The sequence below is a fragment of the Caretta caretta genome, chromosome 3 (genome assembly GCF_965140235.1).
Source record: "Caretta caretta isolate rCarCar2 chromosome 3, rCarCar1.hap1, whole genome shotgun sequence".
Classification (NCBI taxonomy): domain Eukaryota; kingdom Metazoa; phylum Chordata; order Testudines; family Cheloniidae; genus Caretta; species Caretta caretta.
Window position 1 is genome coordinate 65,162,527 of NC_134208.1, and position 19,944 is coordinate 65,182,470.

A 19,944-nucleotide genomic window follows, 5' to 3' on the forward strand; every position below is an offset into this window, starting at 1 on the left:
AGTATGATACAGCAATGCATAAAAAGCAGGGCTGAGCTTCGTTATACAGAAAGGACTCCAACCCTCCCACCATGGAGTGGTGGAATTTTTGCAAGGAGTTGCCATATGTTTCTCCCAGCACACAGCTGCAACGGAAGTAAGTGCAGGAGCAATTGCCCAGGGGAGCAGCACCCAACGAATGGACCCAAAGTGTGGGAGAGTAGACCATGCTGTTATCAGTAAAACTGCAGTCTCTCTAGCCATCCCCTGGGAGCAGTATTTGAATACCTCACAAATGATGGCATAGCCTAAAAAGACAAGATGTCCAAAAGAATGAAAAAAATGTACCCCAAAACAAGTAGAAATGAAGAAACAACTGATGACATTATAAATCACATAGGAGTACCAGGAGTGATGTGAGGACCAGCACTATGGAAAGAGGAAAGGATTTTAGAGGATGGAGAGGAGAGGTTAACTCTGCAGTTTTTCCTTTTCTAGTTTGATTGACAAAGTCACTAAAGATGATCTCAGAGCCTTTTGTAAAACCTGTATTAACACTGCAAGGTTCACTCTGTGGAAAGTATGCATGTGCTGCTTAATGGTTAGCTGCGTAAGCCAGACCAGCCCAGTGGTGCACTTCTTCAGAAAACCTTCAAAATCATTATAATGGGCTGTCATGTCTACTCAAGTTAAGGTTTATGGGTTTATCAACTGGAACATTAAGCAGCATATCCTTTTCCACACCCCACTGTTAGGTGGTGCACAGCCAACCTGCATGCACATCCCGTTGTGTGGAGCAATCCATATTGATGAATACCATCCCTTTCAGCAGATGCTCATTATATTTCCCTTCAGAGCCACATACATGGAAACCTCGATGAATGGGATCTTTCACAGTGAAGATACCATGTATTACTGCATTTTACACTGTCAAGGTCCCCAATAAGGTTTCTGACATTGACTTTAGAAAATTTGCCTTTTCTTGAGTGGCTTATACCCTTAAGGCTTTCCAGCAATGATGCAGTTTTATGGATTTTTCTCCTGCTAAAAGGAGTTTGAAGTTTGAGAAAAGGTTTACTGTGGAATGTCCTATCCAACGAAATCTGGACATACTTGCAGAGGTGATGAACTCAGTTTCAAGAGATTGCAATATCAATTTCCTTGATGCTTCAGCAGTCCTGCTGGATGATTACAGACTGGAATTCATCCATTAGCGTTGAAATGTTAGCAAGAGAGACAGATCATGCAATCTTTGGTACTAAGGAACAGGAATAAGAGGTTAGAGGCAAAGCTTATTCTGAAACAGCAGACAGTGGGGGTGAAAATGGTAGATATGTACACAAAAATAAATATATAAAAAGAACTGATACGGTATAGGCATTTATTAACATCTGTCTGCTACAGAGGATAATGTTAGGAATTATAATTCATTGAGAGAGGAGGAAATGTGAGGGTGAGGTTGTGGGGGGCGGAGGGGAAGGTTGGAAAAAAAAATTACATAAATAGTATTTTCCAATAAAGAGATGTCAAAAATCAATGACAGAATAAATCTACTGATTTAAAAGTGTGTTTGGAACTTTTCATCCAACTGCACACTGGATTTTTATGAAGTCCCTTTTTCTTAAAAATCTAGGATTTTACTTGATTTAATTTCACCACTTTATTTTTAGATCAAATTTGTTATGTCCAGGCCCTGCCTGGAAAGGGCTTCATTTCCTGACCTACATTGGCGGTTCAAAGGTGTAGCTAAGAGGATAGTGTCCCAGCAACTACATTCCTCTTTAATTCTCCATTCCCTACAGATCCAGCAAAAGAAAGCTGAGGCAGCGCCCCCAGCTAAAGGAGGCCCCAGGAGAGAGGTGTGTGAAAGGAGCACCTGAGGTCATAAGCCAAGAACAGGAAGTAATGCAAAACAAAGGGGACCCTGGAGGTTGTGTGGATGAAGAGAAAGAAGTAATTACACAGGAAAATACAGTCTTCTGCTAGGGCTTGAGGCAGGCTCCTTCCTACCGATTCCTGCTACTGGTGTCTCAAGCAGTATCCAGCTCCTTCTTTTGACATGGGTAGTAGTATTTTCCATCACCAATTCCTCTAACCCAGTGAAATGGCCTTAAAATTCAAGATGTGCTGTCAGTGTAATTCTTTTACAGTAGTTGTTAGTACTTACTTAGGCAAAGTATACTTAGTGGGAAAAATACCGTTTTTCCTTGACTTCTGCTACCCTCCATCAAGTCCCATTCAACTCCTAAAACACACTGCTTTGTCTGAGGAGAAACTGCGCTTTGCATGGCTACACAGAAAATTGTGTGTGTTTAATAAGGGCTTAGATAAATAATCTTAAATCCAAGTGGGTCTCATTAAAGCAATGTCATAAAATTTTTACACTTGTATATGAATTCGGGGGGGGGGGGGGGGGCGCGGAAGGATGTCTACCTAGCAGTTTGAACTCATGCTGCCTAAGGGAAGTGATACTTGAAATTCATGTGTCTAACTATTTGAAATGGATTTATAGTAGCCAATTATGATAAATCATTGCAGAAGCTGACTAGTAATAGATTATTTTCAGACAAGGTAGTCCATTTTTAATACACAAAATACAAAACCAAAGTTTAAATAATACTAAAGCTGATCATCTGTTGCTTATGCAAATTGTAAGCACATAGTTCACCCCTTTGGGGCAGTTAAATGCTAACAGTTTTACTGTCCAGTGGATTTGTGTGTATGTTCCTCCCACCCTGTAACATTCTACATCTGTTTAGTTTGGTTCTTATCTGTACCTCAACCCCTCTATAATACCTAAGCTTCCTGATGGAGCCCTGAAGATCCTTTTACTTCTGCCTTCAGGCCCCCCGCCCCATTTTACATCCTGTGTCATCTTTACCCTCCTCCTAGCAGAACATTTGAACAAACTCCTCATGGATTGGGATCAATCCCACATTGCAGGCAACGGACTACTTTATGCTGTAAAAACAAAACACACACACACACACACACACACACATATATATAAAATATATTTTAGTAAACACCCTAAACTAGTATCACACTATTACACACACAGCTGTGATAGAGCTCCCTCTGGATTGACGCTCACCAGGATCTTCTATTTGGAGCCCACCTCACTGGGCCCCTTGTGCTTTAAGCCTCCTGAGTCTGAACAGATCCCAGGTATGGCCCTGAATTGGGTCACTAAACATACTCTCAAAGGGCAGATCCTCGGTCTTGCACCTCCTTCTGAGAGTTGCAACCACACAATCCAATTCCCTTGCCCCTGGGACCACTGCTGACCCCTCAGGCTCTCCCATAGCTTAAACATACCCTCTCCCAGACCTCCAGCCATGTGGGCTTTCTGGGTTTACCGTTTTCCTCATCAGGGGCACATGATAGTGAAGTAAAACACACAGACAAAAGGACCTTCCACAGGATTCTAAAACAAATTACTCTTTACTTAGATAGCATGAGAAATGCACAGATGTAGACAAAAACACCTGTATGCATTTCCCTGCCTCGGGTACCTCACCACTCTGGAGAATTCTTTGGGCTTGGGAATAGTCTTCTGAGGAGTCCAGGTTCCCCTTTCTGCACATGGCTTCTCCCCTGAATCATGGAGTCTCTCTCTCTCCCCCCCAGGTCAGCTAGCTTCCATCTTCCTCGGCTGGTTGCAGAATTAAACAGCATCCCACTGCTACAAAAGCATGCCTCTTTCCTGACCAACCTTCCTGTGTGTCTGAGAGTCCTTTGCATTTATAGGTCTCATCAACTAAACCTGGTTTCTTTGTTCTGCTGCTGGGGATTTTCCACTCTGCACTTCTCCCTCCCTACAAAGAAGATGGAGGAACTAGTCTCCTAGCTTCAGCCAATCCATTGCCTCAAGATGTTTCCACCTGAAGAGGCAACCATTAAGGTTTAACATCCCACCTCTAGCCCTGGTCTGCAAACCTGAAAGCAAGTGGTGGAATCCACATACATGGAGGCATTCCATAATGCAGCAATTTCCTATCAACCACCAGAATTCATTAGATATACACAACTCCCCCAAATCATCACACACACTATTTTCATAAGTGTACTTAAGACAGAGAGTCTATAACGGTCATTTGGCCATCTTTACGGATACCACTGAAAGATATTGCTCAATGCATAAAAGAGGAAAGAAATAGTCCTTGTGAAGCTTGTTGAAATAAGAAATGCAAAGTGCATGCACTCGTTGATTTTTTAAATCTTCATATCCATATCTCAAGGTTTTGATTACAGCCCCCCCCCCCAAAAAAAAAGTACTAAAAAGACACAGAAGTGTCCTCTTTACTTCTGTAAAATGAAGCTATTCTTAAATTATAAAATCTGTGACATTCCCCTCTGGTGTTATCCGGACTGGTGATCTGCTAGGTCACTCCAATCCTTGACTCTGGGAGCCAGCCTTACCCTGCTTTGCTGTGAGAACCCCCATTCCTGGGTTGTTCACGCACAACCTCTGGCATGTAAGCTGCTCCTTGGATTGTGCAACTGAATGACACTAGCCAATACCTCCGGTCCCAGACACAACCCTAGGAACCTCCATCTTGTAGTGTCCAGTTATGCCCGTTGGATGCTGCAAGCTTATATGAGTTCATCAATTTAACGAAGAAATTGATATGTACCAGGCTTGTTATCCCAAGAGGAGCCTCTGACATGCTTCAAACCAAATGCACTGCTTCAGGTAGAATAAAACAAATACATTATTAACTATAAAGATAGATTTTAAGTGATTATAAGTCAAAGCATAAAAAGTCAGATTTGGTCAAATGAATCAGGTGAGCATTACCTCATTGCAGTTCCAAACTGACCAAATGAAGGGGGGGTGACTCACTCGAGAGTCTAACAGATTCTTTTGTTGCTGCCTAGGCCAGCATCTTTTGTTCCTATGAGGCTGGGCTGGGTTTGTCCCATACCTGCCCTGATGAGGTGTGAACTACCCCTCTGCTCTTGGAGAGTTTTTGCCAGGGCTTATTTTAAGCCACAAGGACATGTTTTCAGCCTCATAACTACATACATGAAATTATAACCGATAACATCACTATAGCAACCATGCTCAGTGCATCATGAGCCTTCCGAAGACTCCCAACATGACAACCTTTGCATTGGATACCACACAATCATTTTATAAAAGTGAACATGGGGGTGTAGGGTGTTCCCCCGATGCACAGAATGTCACAGTATCTTAACATGGAAATTTCAGTTTTCTTTTAAGTACTGGTATAAATTCAATAAGACAAAATAAATTTCTGTTTAAAACAAACAAAATGAAACAAAAGACAAGGTGCAGACTCAGGACACATCCCTGCATACTAATTTTTGACCGGCCTACTCTCTATGCAGGAGCCTTAATTCATACTGTCTCAGGTGAAAGGCTAGGAATTAGAAACTCATGATTTCTTGGCTCTCAGCCAAAGTTGAATTCTGTAGCTTCCTGAAACCTGCCCTGCTCCCCCAACTTCTTTCCCTGCAGCCCCTGAGTTTTCCCTGAACACCTCTCATCAATCCGCTTTCTGAAGGAAATCTGATTAGATGAGAGTCCAGTGATCCACCACTATACAGGATTCTCCACTCCTCTCCCTGTTGGTTATTGTACTGAAACTATTTGACTGAAATAGCCTCTCAAGTAGCAGCTCCACATCAACTTTATAGCCTGGGAGGATTGATTCCTTCCTTCCTCCCTCTAGGATTCTCTCCCAAACCCAGACATCCACCATTACTGTGCCAAGTGCCTAAGGTGGGTACTGGGTCTCTGGATTTTGGCCTAAACTATAAATGAAACTTGAGTAAATCACTTGTTCTCAAACAGAATAGCCCTTTTGAATAGAAAATGCCAGCAAAATCCCAAGCCCTGATTTTCTTCTCTAAGACGTTCTTCAGATGTTTAGTTCCAAGGCCTACTTTGTATCCTAGATTAATGTGACTTTCCAAATAAACAAACATCATCATACAACAGCAGCATTCCCGCACAAAATATAGTGAACGAATGGAATCATTCCCTAAACAACTTCTGAAATTAGCTGTGATCAGACTGAAGTCGTACAGCATCTGCCATTCTCCCAATTCCCCACTTTGCCTTATTGATACAGAAATTAAAAGCAAACTAAAATTATTTTGCCAATACAAGTAGCATTAGTTTATGCAGCCTCTGGGAGTTGAATACAACAGAAATAACAAATATTGATTAATTTAGAACTGGGCAGTATTTTGGGGTTCTGTAAATCAAGAGTTGAGCTTTGAATAGTTCAGTCAGCAGTCTGCCTAACAGATTTATAGAACATGTAATATAATTAAAGGCAAGTTTTATTTTATTCTCTACACTCGTTAAATGATTCAGCTATCAAACTCTGTTACCTAGATATTGCTATTTGGATGATATTATTGGAGTTATGTATTTACAGTTGCCATATGTGAAACAAAGTCCATATATCTAGCTGCAAACACCCACAAACTGTAAGCTTATGAGTATACTACAAGCTACTATCTCTTGGCTCACAACTATATAAATTACAATTATAAAAGTACCCTTGACGTAATAACATCATTGTCACATTTAAATCACTTGGGCCCTCAAAAAGCAGTTTTGTTAATAATGTGGAATAAATATCTATATACAGATGTCACATGGGCAGATTGCTGGAAGACCAGCAAACAAAAATTTCTCCAAAATAGTCACTAAGGAAACTGACTAGCATAGCCAGTATCAATTTAGGGTTTAGGATCCAAAGTCCATTTTTCACTCTAAGTTTTTAGTATGATTGTAGACTTAACTACTGATGTTGCAGGTGCTTTAGACAACAGATTTTAAATTAACATCCTAGCAGTGACCAATGGTTATGCAGTTTTTTCTTCACTATATTTTCCATCCTACTTTACACTTCTCCTATCCCAAATTCTGACGCTAATGACATAAAAAGCCATAGTACTAAACTTAGTGACATGAGAGGCGATCAAACTGTGCTTACTTAAATTAAGATGTTTCATTTAGAATATAATAATCTCTAAACTATATGTATTAGTAAGGAAGAATGATAAGGGATATTATAAAGAAGAATGAATTGCATTTTTGTTCTGCCATATATAGTGAGATAAAATCTTGCTTTGATAGGAAATCTTGATAGCATATCTTTTTTCTAGTAAGATTAGCATACAATAAATGATTCAGCAAGGTAGCAGTCACAATATTATTTTTAGAATAATAATTAAAATGTATATTGTCTTTTATATTTTCAAAGCCCAGGCCAAACAGTTAGTCACAGTATCTCGTGAGATGAGTAATAATGTACTGTATGAACATCCCCTAATATACAGATTTGGATATAGGCATACAGAAGGTAAAATTTTCAACACCACCTAAGTGACTTAGGACTCTAAGTCCTGTTTTCAAAAGTGACCTAGAAACTTAGGAGTCTAAGTCCCATTGACTTTCAATGAGTTTAAATGCTTAAGTCACTTTTGAAAACAGGCTTCGCTGCCTTTGAAAATCTTACTCTAAGTGACTATCCTAATGCCACACAGCAAAACAGTACCAAAGCTGGCATTACAATATGAGTTCCTAGCTCCTAGCCTAGCAATCAACCAGACCACGCTCCCTCTCCAAGGGCTGGTCGACACTAATGCTGTAAGTCAACCTAAGGTACGCTACTTCAGTTATGCAACTGAAGTCGACGTAACTTAGGTCGAGTTACAGCGTTGTCTGCACCATGCTATGTGGACAGGAGATACTCTCCTGCCAACTTATTTTCCGCCTCTTGGGGAGGTGAAGTACAAATGTTGACAGGAGAGAGCTCAGCCATCAATTTAGCTGGTCTTCACCAGACCTGCTAAATCGACACCACTGCATCAATCACAGCAGTGCCAATTTAGCCGGAAGTATAAACAAGCCCAGACCTGACACAGTGGACATGGAAATGCCACTCTCTACAAATGGTCCTCAAGATTTTGTCCCAACAATCTTCTTCCCTTTAATTTGTGATACTAACATTACTGAACCTAGTTAAAATTTGACAGAAAGAAATCAAAGCAACAAAATCATAATACATAAGCTTTTCTACAGCACTTTTCATCTGCAGATCTCATAGCGCTTTACAAGGAAGTCAGTAAAAAGATAATTATCCTGATTTCAGGGGTGGAAATACATACGGTAACTAATGCATGGTTCCAAAAATAAAAAAGAATGAAGATCCTTGCTCAATAAGTCAGTCATTTGTCAGTTTACCTCATTTTCTGCAAGTAGAGCTACTGAAGGAATGCAGACAGACATTCTACTCCTGGTGCTCAAAAGGAAAAACTTGTGCAATATTATAGAATTTAAATAACAGGACTCAGACTGAATTAGAACTCACTTTAGAACCTTCAAAGAGGTGAATTACTGTACAGTGATTTCTGAAAGCTATTAGAATAAATAAGAAAACTGTTTCACAAATAACTATACCCCAGTTGATGAAGACTAATTGGAAGTAAAGTGAGAAAACGGAGCAAATTTCTGTTTTCTCATTATCAAGATATCCAGATGGAAGTAGCCTTCTCAGAATAAATAAAAGAAAGAAATCAACATCCTGAAACCCAGCAGTCACAATACAAATTTTAAATTACAGCACATGCATCTTGATGTAATAATAACATTGTAGTGATACTACTGGAATTCAGGAGTTCCTGGCTTTCAGCCACAAACTCAGGCCATGTCTACACTACGAAAGTACTCCAATTTTACAGAAGTCGATTTTTGGGAACAGATTGAATGCATGCATGAATGCATGCGTCCACACGAACCACATTAATTCGGCAGTGAGAGTCCATAGTACCGTGGCAAGCATCGACATTCTGAGCGGTGCACTGTGGGTAGCTATCCCACAGTTCCTACTGTCCACTGGAATTCTGGGCTGAGCTCCCAATGCCTGATGGGGCCAAAAATTTGTCATGGATGGTTATGGGTAAATGTCGTCAGTCAACCCTCCCTCCCTCCCTCCGTGAAAGCAACAGACGACAATCATTTTGCTCCCTTTTCCCTGGATTGCCTGAGCAGACGCCATAGCACAGCAAACATGGAGCCCATTCAGCTCACCCCAGCAGTTATGACCATTGTAAACACCTCACGCATTATCGTGCAGCTTATGCAGAACCAGCACCTGAAAAACCAGGCAAGGCGGCGACGGCAGCGTGGTGATGAGGAAATGAACACAGATTTCTCTGAAAGCGCAGTCCCCAGCAATTTGGAGATCATGGTGTTACTGGGGCAGGCTCATGCCGTGGAAAGCTGATTCTGGGCTCGGGAAACAAGCACAGACTGGTGGGACGGCATAGTGTTGCGGGTTTGGGATGATTCCCAGTGGCTGCGAAACTTTTGCATGTGTAAGGGCACTTTCATGGAACTTTGTGACTTGCTTTCCCCTGCCCTGAAGCACAAGAATACCAAGATGAGAGCAGCCCTCACAGTTCACAAGCAAGTGGCAATAGCCCTGTGGAAGCATGCAACGCCAGACAGCTACCGGTCAGTCGGGAATCAATTTGGAATGGGCAAATCTACTGTGGGAGTTGCTGTGATGCAAGTAGCCAACGCAATCACTGAGCTGCTGCTATCAAAGGTAGTGACTCTGGGAAATGTGTAGGTCATACTAGACGGCTCTGCTGCAATGGGATTCCCTAACTGTGGTGGGGCTATAGACGGAACGCATATCCCTATCTTGTGACCAGACCACCAGGGCAGCCAGTACATAAACCGCAAGGGGTACTTTTCAGTGGTGCTGCAAGCACTGGTGGATCACAAGGGATGTTTCACCAACATCAACGTGGGATGGCCGGGAAAGGTTCATGACGCTCGAGTCTTCAGGAACTCTAGTCTGTTTAAACGGCTGCAGGAAGGGATTTACTTCCCAGACCAGAAAATAACTGTTGGGAATGTTGAAATGCCAATAGTTATCCTTGGGGACCCAGCCTACCCATTAACATCCTGGCTCATGAAGCCATAGAGAGGCACCCTGGAAGTAGTAAGGAGCTATTCAACTATAGGCTGAGCAAGTGCAGAATGGTGGTAGAGTGTGCATTTGGATGTTTAAAGGGTTGCTGGCGCAGTTTACTGCGTTCCGTCTATAGCCCCACCTCAGCGAAACCAATATTCCCATTGTTATTGCTGCTTGCTATGTGCTCCACAATCTCTGTGAGAGTAAGGGGGAGACGTTTATGGTGGGGTGGGAGGTTGATGCAAATCACCTCGCCGCTGAATACGCATAGCCAGACACCAGGGCGGTTAGAAGAGCACAGCAGGAAGCACTGCACATCAAATTAGCTTTGAAAACCAGTTTCACGACTGGCCAGGGTGCTGTGTGACACTTCTGTTTGTTTCTCCTTGATGAAAACCCGCCCCCAGGGTTGCCTCTAAATTCCCTGTAAGCCATTCCCCCCTTTGATCACAGCTTGCTTGCAAAGGAAATAAAGTCATTATCATTTAAAAATGTATTCTTCATTAATTGATTATAAAAATAGGGAGATAACTCACAAGGTAGCCCAAGTGGGATATGGGAGGAGGGTAGGAAAAGGCCACTTTAAAACTTCTTGAATGCCAGCCTTATGTTGCTTGGGCTGTCCACTGGGGTGGAGTGGTTGGGTGCCTGGAGCCTCCCCGCGCCGTGTTCTTGGGCATCTCGGTGAGGAGTCTATGGAACTTGGGGAGGAGGGAGGGCGGTTAAGCAGGGGCTGCAGCGGCAGTCTGTGATCCTGCTGCCATTCATGAACCTCCACTAGACGCCGAAGTATGTCCATTTGATCCCGAAGTAGCCCTAGCACTTCCTCATGCCTCCTTTGATCTTCCTGCCACCACCTTTCCTCACATTCATTGGCCACTTTCCTGTACTCTGCTATTGTGTCCCTCCACACATTCTGCTGAACTCTGTCAGTGCCGGATGACTGCATGAGCTCAGAGAACAATTAATCGCGCGTGCGTTTTCTTCGCCGCCTTATCTGAGATAGCCTTTGGGATGGAGGAGGGAGGCTTGAAACATTTGCAGCTACTGGAAGAAAAAAAGGGAGTGAAGTATTTAAAAAGATACATTTTACAGAACAATGGCTATACTCTTTTATGGTGAACAACACTATTCACATTACATAGCACATGTGATTTTGGTACAAGGTCACATTTTGCATCTTATATTGAGTGCCTGCGGCTTTGGTGTTCGAGATCACACACACAGTGCCGGGCAACAGAATTCAGCTTGCAGGCGGCCATGGCAAGCCATAGTCTTTCGGCTTCTGCAACCTTCATAACAGTAGCACCCTCCCCTCCCATACCAAGCAAAGCATGTTGAGTTGGCCATTTAGTGCTGCGGTTTTCCTGTTAACGTGCAGCAGCAGAAACCAAACTAACACCCCACCCACCCAATTCTCTGGGATGATCACTTTACCCCTTCCCCCATCGCGTGGCTGGTATCAGGGAAGATCCTTGCTAGCCAAATGCGAACTCAGCGTCAATGCCCTCCTCCCCCTCCCACCGTGTGGCTAACTGTGGGGAGGATTTCTTTTCAGCCACAGGCAAACAGCCCAGTAGGAACGGCCACCTCTGAATGTCCCCTTAATTAAATTCCCCTATTTCCACCAGGTTACCATGAACGATATCACTCTCCTGAGGATAACACAGAGAGATAAAGAACAGATGTTGCTTGAATGCCAGCAAACACTGGGACCACACGCTGCCAGGCTTTGCCATGCAATGATACCAGATTACTTGCTACTAGCATGGCGTGGTAAAGTGTCCTACCATGGAGAACGGAATAAGGCTGCTCTCCCCAGAAACCTTCTGCAAAGGCTTTTAGAGTACCTCCAGGAGAGCTTCATGGAGATGTCCCTGGAGGCTTTCCGCTCCATCCCCAGACACGTTAACAGACTTTTCCAGTAGCTGTACTGGCCACAAATGCCACTCAAGTCCTCAGGGCTACTTAATCATTAAAAAATGCTTGCTTTTATAACGTGTATTATATTTAAAAAGGTACACTCACCAGAGGTCCCTTCTCCGGCTTCTTTGGGGTTGGGAGGATATTTCAGTCAGGGTGAGAAAAAGATCCGGGCTGTCGGGGAGAATGGTGTGCTGTGTGCTCTCCTCAAGCTCATCCTCCTCCTCATCTTCCTCATCCGCAAAATCCTCAGGCATGGCAGAGAGTACCCCATCATCGGAGTCCATGGACAGGGATGGAGTGGCGGTGGCGGCCCCCCCCCCCCAAATTGCATGTAGCTCAGCATAGAAGCGGCATGTCTGGGGCTCTGTCCCGGAAGCGTCTGTTTGATTCTTTGGTTTTCTGGTATGCTTGTCTGAGCTCCTTAAGTGTCACGTGGCACTGTGTTGCGTCCCTGATGTAGCCTCTGTCCCTCATGGCCTCAGAGATTTTTTTGAAATGTTTTGGCATTTCACCTTTTGGAACATAGTTCTGATAGCACAGATTCCTCTCCCCATACAGCGATCAGATCCAGTACCTCCCATTCGGTCCATGCTGGAGCTCTTTTTCAATTCTGGGACTGCATGGTCACCTGTGCTGATGAGCTCACCTGGCTAAACAGGAAATGAGATTCAAAAGTTCCTGGGGCTTTTCCTGTACACCTGGCCAGTGCATCCAAGTTCAGAGTGCTGTCCAGAGCGGTCACAATGGTGCACTGTGGGATAGCTCCCAAGGGCCAATACCTTCAAATTGCGTTCCCACTAACCCTAATTCAAAACAGCGATGTCGATTTCAGCGCTAATCCCCTCATTGGGGATGAGTACAGAAATCTGGTTTTAAGAGCCCTTTATGTCGAAAGAAATGGCTTCGTTGTGTGGATGGGTGCAGGGTTAATTCAATTTAACGCTGCTAAATCAGACAAACTCGTAGTGTAGACCAGGCCTCAGTCTTCTAGCTCATGGTGCTCCTCTGAAGCCAATAAAACCACATGCATTAATACAATTTCTAGAAGTCACGGTTAGAATCTTGAGAGAAACAGACAATAATGCTAAAAGAACACAATAAAAAAGGGGATACAGTATCAATGCCAGAGCAGTAAACAATTCAAAGGTATTTTAAATATATGCTAGAAATAGAAAGTAAAAATATCAACAACTTTTTGACCATGAAACTTTTTCCAGCACACATCTGTAAAGAGAAAGTTGTAATTTTCTCTAACTGTACCCATTCATTCAAAAACCATTTTCTAAAACCAGCTCGTGGTCAAACTGACATCGCTAACTTCATTTTTTCAGTTTTCTTCATGTATTTTTGATAACCCTTTAACTTCAACACTGTTTAACATTATTACTCTCAGCAGCTAGGCAGTTTGCATAAGATGTTATTCGCCAACAACCTATTACTCCACAGGAAAACCTCTTCCATTTTCACAGCAAATATTTATGAGAAAGAGCCTTGTTGAGAGGAAGGTGAAGAACATCCACATAATAACATACCTGGGAGAAAGGATAGCTCAGTGGTTTGAGCACTGGCCTGTTAAACCCAAGATCGTGAGTTCAATCCTTGAGGGGGCCACTTAGGGATCTGGGGCAAAAATTGGGGAATGGGTCCTGCTCTGAGCAGGGGGTTGGACTAGATGACCTCCTGAGGTCCCTTCCAACCCTGATATTCTATTATTCCATACCCTTCATCAATAAATACCTGAATAAGAAAGGATCAGAATGAAGGTACAAAACATGCTTCTCCAAGAAGACTCAAGAGCATTTTTTAATACTCTTTTCGTAGGTGGTAGGAAGAAATGATGGCACATCTTTTCTGTGTAAGTAATTTCAACAGACTTATTATCTGTGTAAAAGTAGCTCATAAAGGCCCCAGTAAAGATAGTCTGTGCTCAGAAGAGCTCACAATCTGAATAGATAAAACAGAAAGGAAGTCTCTATGCTCATTTTACAGATGGAGGACTGAGACACAAAGATTAAGTGATTTGGCCAGAGAAATGAACTGCATCCCAGTCCAGTATCTTAACAAGATCTTCCTTCTCTCTTACTCATCTTCTTCTTCTTCTTTAGACAAAGGAGGCTTTTAGTGAATCCTTTCACATAATGAATTAGTTAACAAATGTTTTACCTTCCTCCCTACTAACCATTAGAGATAAAATATACTATTATTCTGGTCAACTTTCATTAGCAAAGTACATGCAATGAAAATTAAAATGAATTTAATTTTTGGCAACTGTTCTACTATTAACTTACAGGGATTTATTCTCTCATTGATACACAAGAGATTTCCTTGCCTAACCGCTATTAATGATGGAAGAATATTCCCTGAAAAATATAACATGGGATTTAGATACTAGACAGTATTGTCTGAAAAAAAAAAAGCACAATGAGATGAATTTGCTGAAAAAGACAGAATAAAAGTATTACAATACCCACTGGTATTTGAGCATCTAACTGTGTCTTGGAACAAATACTTTTCTAGAAGATCGGTAAATTCTTGGCCTGGATTAGCAAATTAATTATTTGAAACCCTAAATTCAAATCCAGAGTGTTAAATAATAATACAAATTTGACAAAGCTCTTCAGGGTAGGAGCTATATCTTCCGATGTGTTTGTACAGTACCAATACAAGGAAACCTCATCCCTGACTAACGACACTACAAATAATTAGAAGGAAAATATTAAGTTTTCTGTTGCCACACTACTTTTCAATGTACCCATGTCATACAATTAAAGAGAAAGGACAAACATTCTAAACCAGCAAAGAAACAAGCTCCTTGAGAGAAGCTAGACCAGAGCCTAGGTGCTGGAACTAGGGGTCCTGGGGGTGCAGCCACCCCTCCGGCTTGAAGTGGTTTCCATTACATACAGGGTTTACAATTTGGTTCAATGGCTCTCAGAACCCCTGCTTATAAAAACTGTTTCAGCACCTCTGGACCAGAGCAATAATTTTGGCTTCTAAACTTTAATAGGAAGAGCTATGAGGTTACAAATCAAAAGGAGCAAACTAAAAATTCAATTCCATCCCTGAGGGCTTATGTGCTATAATCACACCTCTCACCACCAGAGAGCCTCCTAGCATCCAGGTTCAGCATTGCAAGGGTTCTCTGAGTCTAGCACCCCCATTAGTTGGTTCTGGTGCTACAACAGTCTGCTGTCCATGGCCTAGCCCTCCAACCGTTCCACTGCTCAGTCCACTCCCCTTCCTAGAGGTTACCCAAAAAGTCCAAAAAATAGTAAACAAGATTAATGGCTTTCAATCCCAGTCTCTATCAGGTCTTTGCTTCTTTTATTCTTGACATCCATGATTCTCCTCTTGGTCCGGGGAAGAGCTAGGAGAATCCAGGCCTGCAACTTCACAAGATCTGCAGATTCTGTGGCCTTCACCTTGACTTTGTGGTTCATCACGGCTTCTCCTGAGGCCAGGTATGGAAGCGTTTCCTAAAAGTCAGTCTCAGGTTCTTCTCTGCAGCAGCAGGATTGTAATTTCTACCAGTTTTCTCTGCCCCTTGCCTTAATATAATCAGTCTCTCTCTCCTCTCAACAGGAGTTTCCCCTTATCCCTCTTTCTGGGACTGGGGCTGTGGCTTGGACCTCTTTGTCTTAAGCCGGGTCTACACTTAAAAATTAGATCCATCTAGCTACGTCACTCAAGGTTGTAAAAAATTTGCACCCTGAGCACCACAGTTAGTCAACCTAAGTCCCACCATAGATGTGGATAGGTCAAAGGTAAAATTCTTCTGTCGTCCTAGCTACTGCCTCTCAGAGTGATATTAACTGCAGCAAGGGAAAACCCCTTTCCGTTGATGCACAAAGTGACTACACTATTGCGCTACAGCCGAAGCAATATAGCTGTGTCGCTTTAACATCTGTAGTGTAGACCTGGCCTTAGAATAATCTCTCTTTCCATCCTTTGCAGGAGTTTCCCCATAAACTCCAGCTCCAGAAAGAGGAGTGTCTCTCAGGCCATCTGCCTTAGGTTCATCAGCTGCAAGACTTTTGCCCGCTCCCTTCAGCTAAACACCCTTTCCATCTAGCCTTCCAATCTCAAAGGTTCATCACGCCAGCCTTCTCCTGTCAGTGTCTGCCCCGCTATGAGGGAGAGGCAGCTTTATGCTGTTCCACTTTCTCCCAACTCCTTCCCAATTCATAGGGTGAGAGGGGAGGCTTGCCCCACCCTCTGTGCAAGGCTCCTGACACTGGGCCCTTAAACATACAGGAACAGGATTCCCTCTCCAAGCACTATTCAGTCCTGAAGCTGCTCTCTCACTATCCCTATCTTCCTATAGGATCTTTCAAACCCTCCAACAGCCATGACAGGTGGTGGGATGGGCTGACAACTAGGCACTATTGCTGTTGATGGCAGATTACCCCATCACACATGTATAAATGTTTTTGCTTAGGCAGGATTTCCGTATAAGGTAACTGGAAAGCATGTAGTGAATGGATAAGCATAAAGTCACTCAAAGTAGTGGAAAGAGGAGAGGTACTTTGTTTTTAATTTTGTTACTTTTCATAGAATCATAGAATATCAGGGTTGGAAGGGACCTCAGGAGGTCATCTAGTCCAACCCCCTGCTCAAAGCAGGACCAATCCCCAACTAAATCATCCCAGCCAGGGCTTTGTCAAGCCTGACCTTAAAAATACCTAAGGAAGGAGATTCCACTACCTCCCTAGGTACCGCATTCCAGTGTTTCACCACCCTCCTAGTGAAAAAGTTTTTCCTAATATCTAACCTAAACCTCCCCCACTGCAACTTGAGACCATTACTCCTTGTTCTGTCATCAGCTACCACTGAGAACAGTCCTTTTCTTGCAGAGTATCCTATACAGATTTCAATAGGATCATAATTGGGCTCCAAGATTGCCTCATAAAAACAGCCCAAGAACTAAAATGGGAAGAGAAGAGAAGAAACATTTCTAGGCTCTGTAGTCTAGTTAGAACTAAAAAATTCCTCTTATGAAGGTACTACACTGGCAAGTGAGCTGTTTTCTCACTTTTATATTATATTTATTTAAGTAGACAGCCCTCCCAACAACCAGCAAATCTCACTCAACAGTCTCCCTCTACTATGTATTCCATATTATTTATTTTCAGACTATGGCCTCAATGGCTACTTTATTCAGATCAGCAGAAACCAAAAAACAATGCTGAGCAAATAAAAATATACTGCTGTTTAACTCGTACGTCCCAATGCTGTTCATCTCTGTATTCATGGAGTTCTCCCGCAGTATACTCTTTCAAATCAACATTTTAAGAAATAAACCATAAGTGAACCACTAATGTCTAATTTAGATGAGTTGGCGCACTGTTGCTAAACACAAAAGCTGTAGATTTTATTCCCAATTATTCTTAATTTTTAGCAACGTGAGTAGAAAAGAAAGAAAAGATTTTCTTTTTTCCCCTCTTCATTTTATTTTTCAAGAACATTTGTGCCAAACTGTTTTTAAAAGCAAAAGCAAAAAAACAAAACAAATGTCATGCAAAGAAGTTTGAGTACAACTTATTCAGGGGACAGTTTCTTCATCTTATCTGCAAATCGTTAAAGAAAACAGTTGGGGATGACTGATTCCCGGGTACATAGTAGACCACGACTGCATACAATAAATCCTACAGCCAATTACCAGGACACAGTTACCTGCTTTTACAGTGCTATATAAGTGCAAATTATTATAAACCTGCCAGTTGCAAGTAAAATACTAGTCAACTTAGAACAAAACCACAGGTCTCCAGACACACTTGAATGACTGGGAGTACTAATATCATAACAGTACCTCTTATGTAGTGCTTATCATCAGTAGATGTGAAAGCATTAGCTAAGTCATTGCAGTTTGTTTCCCATATTTATATATAGCCAATTTTCATGCTTGTCCTGGAAGCTCCAAGTAGGGAGATGTAGCAAAAAATGACTGGATGAGGAACAGGTCACAGTGCCCCTAAAAGGCTCAGACAGTACCACATTCGAACAGCTGAGCCAGAGTAGTCCTGAGCCACACATTCCAAGCTTCAGGACTACAGAGTCGAACAACCGGTGTGTAATTCACTGCTCTAGAGAACACTCTGGGATACCACATACATGAAAAGGGCTACAGCATATGAGAACAATCCTGGTCTACATCATGCAACAGTTCTTTTGCACCAGTGAGAGATGTTAAGTATGAGACTGAAACAAAGAGTATTTTAGAATTCCTGTTTACGGACGGAGGACAACAGACATGTTTTTCTTGTGTGTGTTAAAAATATTTTAACTGGAGCAGTTAGCATAAAAGATGACAAAGCAGAGGGAATCTGAAGTCTTCACACAAGAAAAAGACAAGCAATAAGGTCATAGTAATATCCCTTGAAAATCTGAATAAGGAGAGATGTTGAGAAGGTAGTTAGGTTTATACGTTTTGTTGCATGGTTTCCGAAGGGCAATTAGTCACATGCTCACATAAGCCAAGTTCTTCTGATTTCAACTCATGCTAAGAGGAGAAAAATGATAGTAAAAAGGTAACATTCCTAAGTACTGAGCAGCTCAAAAAAAAAAAAAATACAGGGAGATCTTCAGACACCAGACCCATAAATGGACTGTGCTAGTTATAGTTGCTGGCATCACACACACTTTTTTAAAAAAACTAAACCAAATGTTCTAATAGGGAAGATAAATTAGATAAATTGTTACCCCTCTCATCTTCTTGCTGCGCTTGATGTTTCTGACAGGTGAGTCAGAGTGTGCTTTCCAAGCTCTCAGTCATGCCTATCTGAGGGTACATCAACACAGAAAAACAAAACCAAACCAAAAGCCCTATGGCAGCAAGTCTCAGAGCCAGGGAAAACTAATTTTGGTCCACACTGTGGGGCCACAAATAGCAGTGTACATGTTTGGGCTTGAGCTGGAGCCTGGGGTCTGAGATCCTCAGTGGTTTCGGCACTCCAGAACCAGCCTGAATGTCTACACTGCTATTTTTAGCTCTGCAATGCAAGCCCGAGTCAGTTGACCCCGGCTCTCAGACTTGCTGCCACAAGAGGTTGTGTTTTGTTTTGTTGGGCTGTGTAGATGTACTCTGAATAACCCCAAAGATAAATGCTAATTAATCTTTGGAAATAGACTTTATACCCAATCCACTAGAGAAAGAGAGAGACTTGCACATACTCCTGGCAGTAAGGCCTCAAATAAAGTTCTGTGATGGAGCCTTTGACAGAAAAGAACCTCCCTCTTTTCTAAATTCTGACATTTCTCTTTGCCTCTGCATCCCTAAATGATGTGCATTCTTGATTTTGTAAACAATCCACAATAGGATTTGGATATCAACGTATCCAAACTGCAAGTGATTAAGTATATATGGCTGTTATCTATGCATTAAGCCAAGGGAGATAAATCTTCTCTTTGATACAGAATAAAAAATGAAAATCTGCTGAAAATCCAATATCTACTACTTCAAGTTTTCAAGTCATTGATATACAATTTTTTCTGTTTTGAGAAATTGCACCGATTCCAGCAGTATTCCTCATTTGAAGTTTCAGCAGTATACGTGAGACTACTATAACAGAGATTTAGGGCCACTAAGTAGCCTCTATATCACACACAGCAATATATTTTCTAATACCTTCTGCATTAATAATTTTAATTAGCATCACATCACTCTGTAGGAAAACAATTTCTCCTCCACAAATAAGCACTGCTCACAGCATTTGAGCATTCTTTCTATGAATTAGGTGGAAGAGTATGTTCAAAATATTCAGTATTTGAATTGTTTTATGTATATTTGGGAATGCAGTCTCTATACAATCAGTGGAAATACCATGATATATATCACAAATTCTCACAAGTTTTTGAGAGGTTCATATTTTTCTTTTATAAAATATGATCACAAGATATGATATATTCTGGTAAGTTTTATAACACCTATTTAATCCACCACTTTTTTTCCTCAAGAGTTTAAGGGGGAAAAAAACAAACCCAAACCACTATTCATATATGCTTTCTGCTCTACCATCATGGAGCCAATAGATGAAAGACGAATTACCCAACAAATCCTATTCCATCAGCT

The 19,944-nt window shown here is 41.9% G+C and overlaps 1 protein-coding gene across 3 annotated transcripts in view; it reads right to left on the reverse strand.

Moving 5' to 3' along the window:
* UBE3D (ubiquitin protein ligase E3D) overlaps window positions 1-19,944 on the reverse strand; it is a 113,130-nt gene that overhangs the window by 61,047 nt on the left and 32,139 nt on the right. The window lies entirely within an intron of this gene.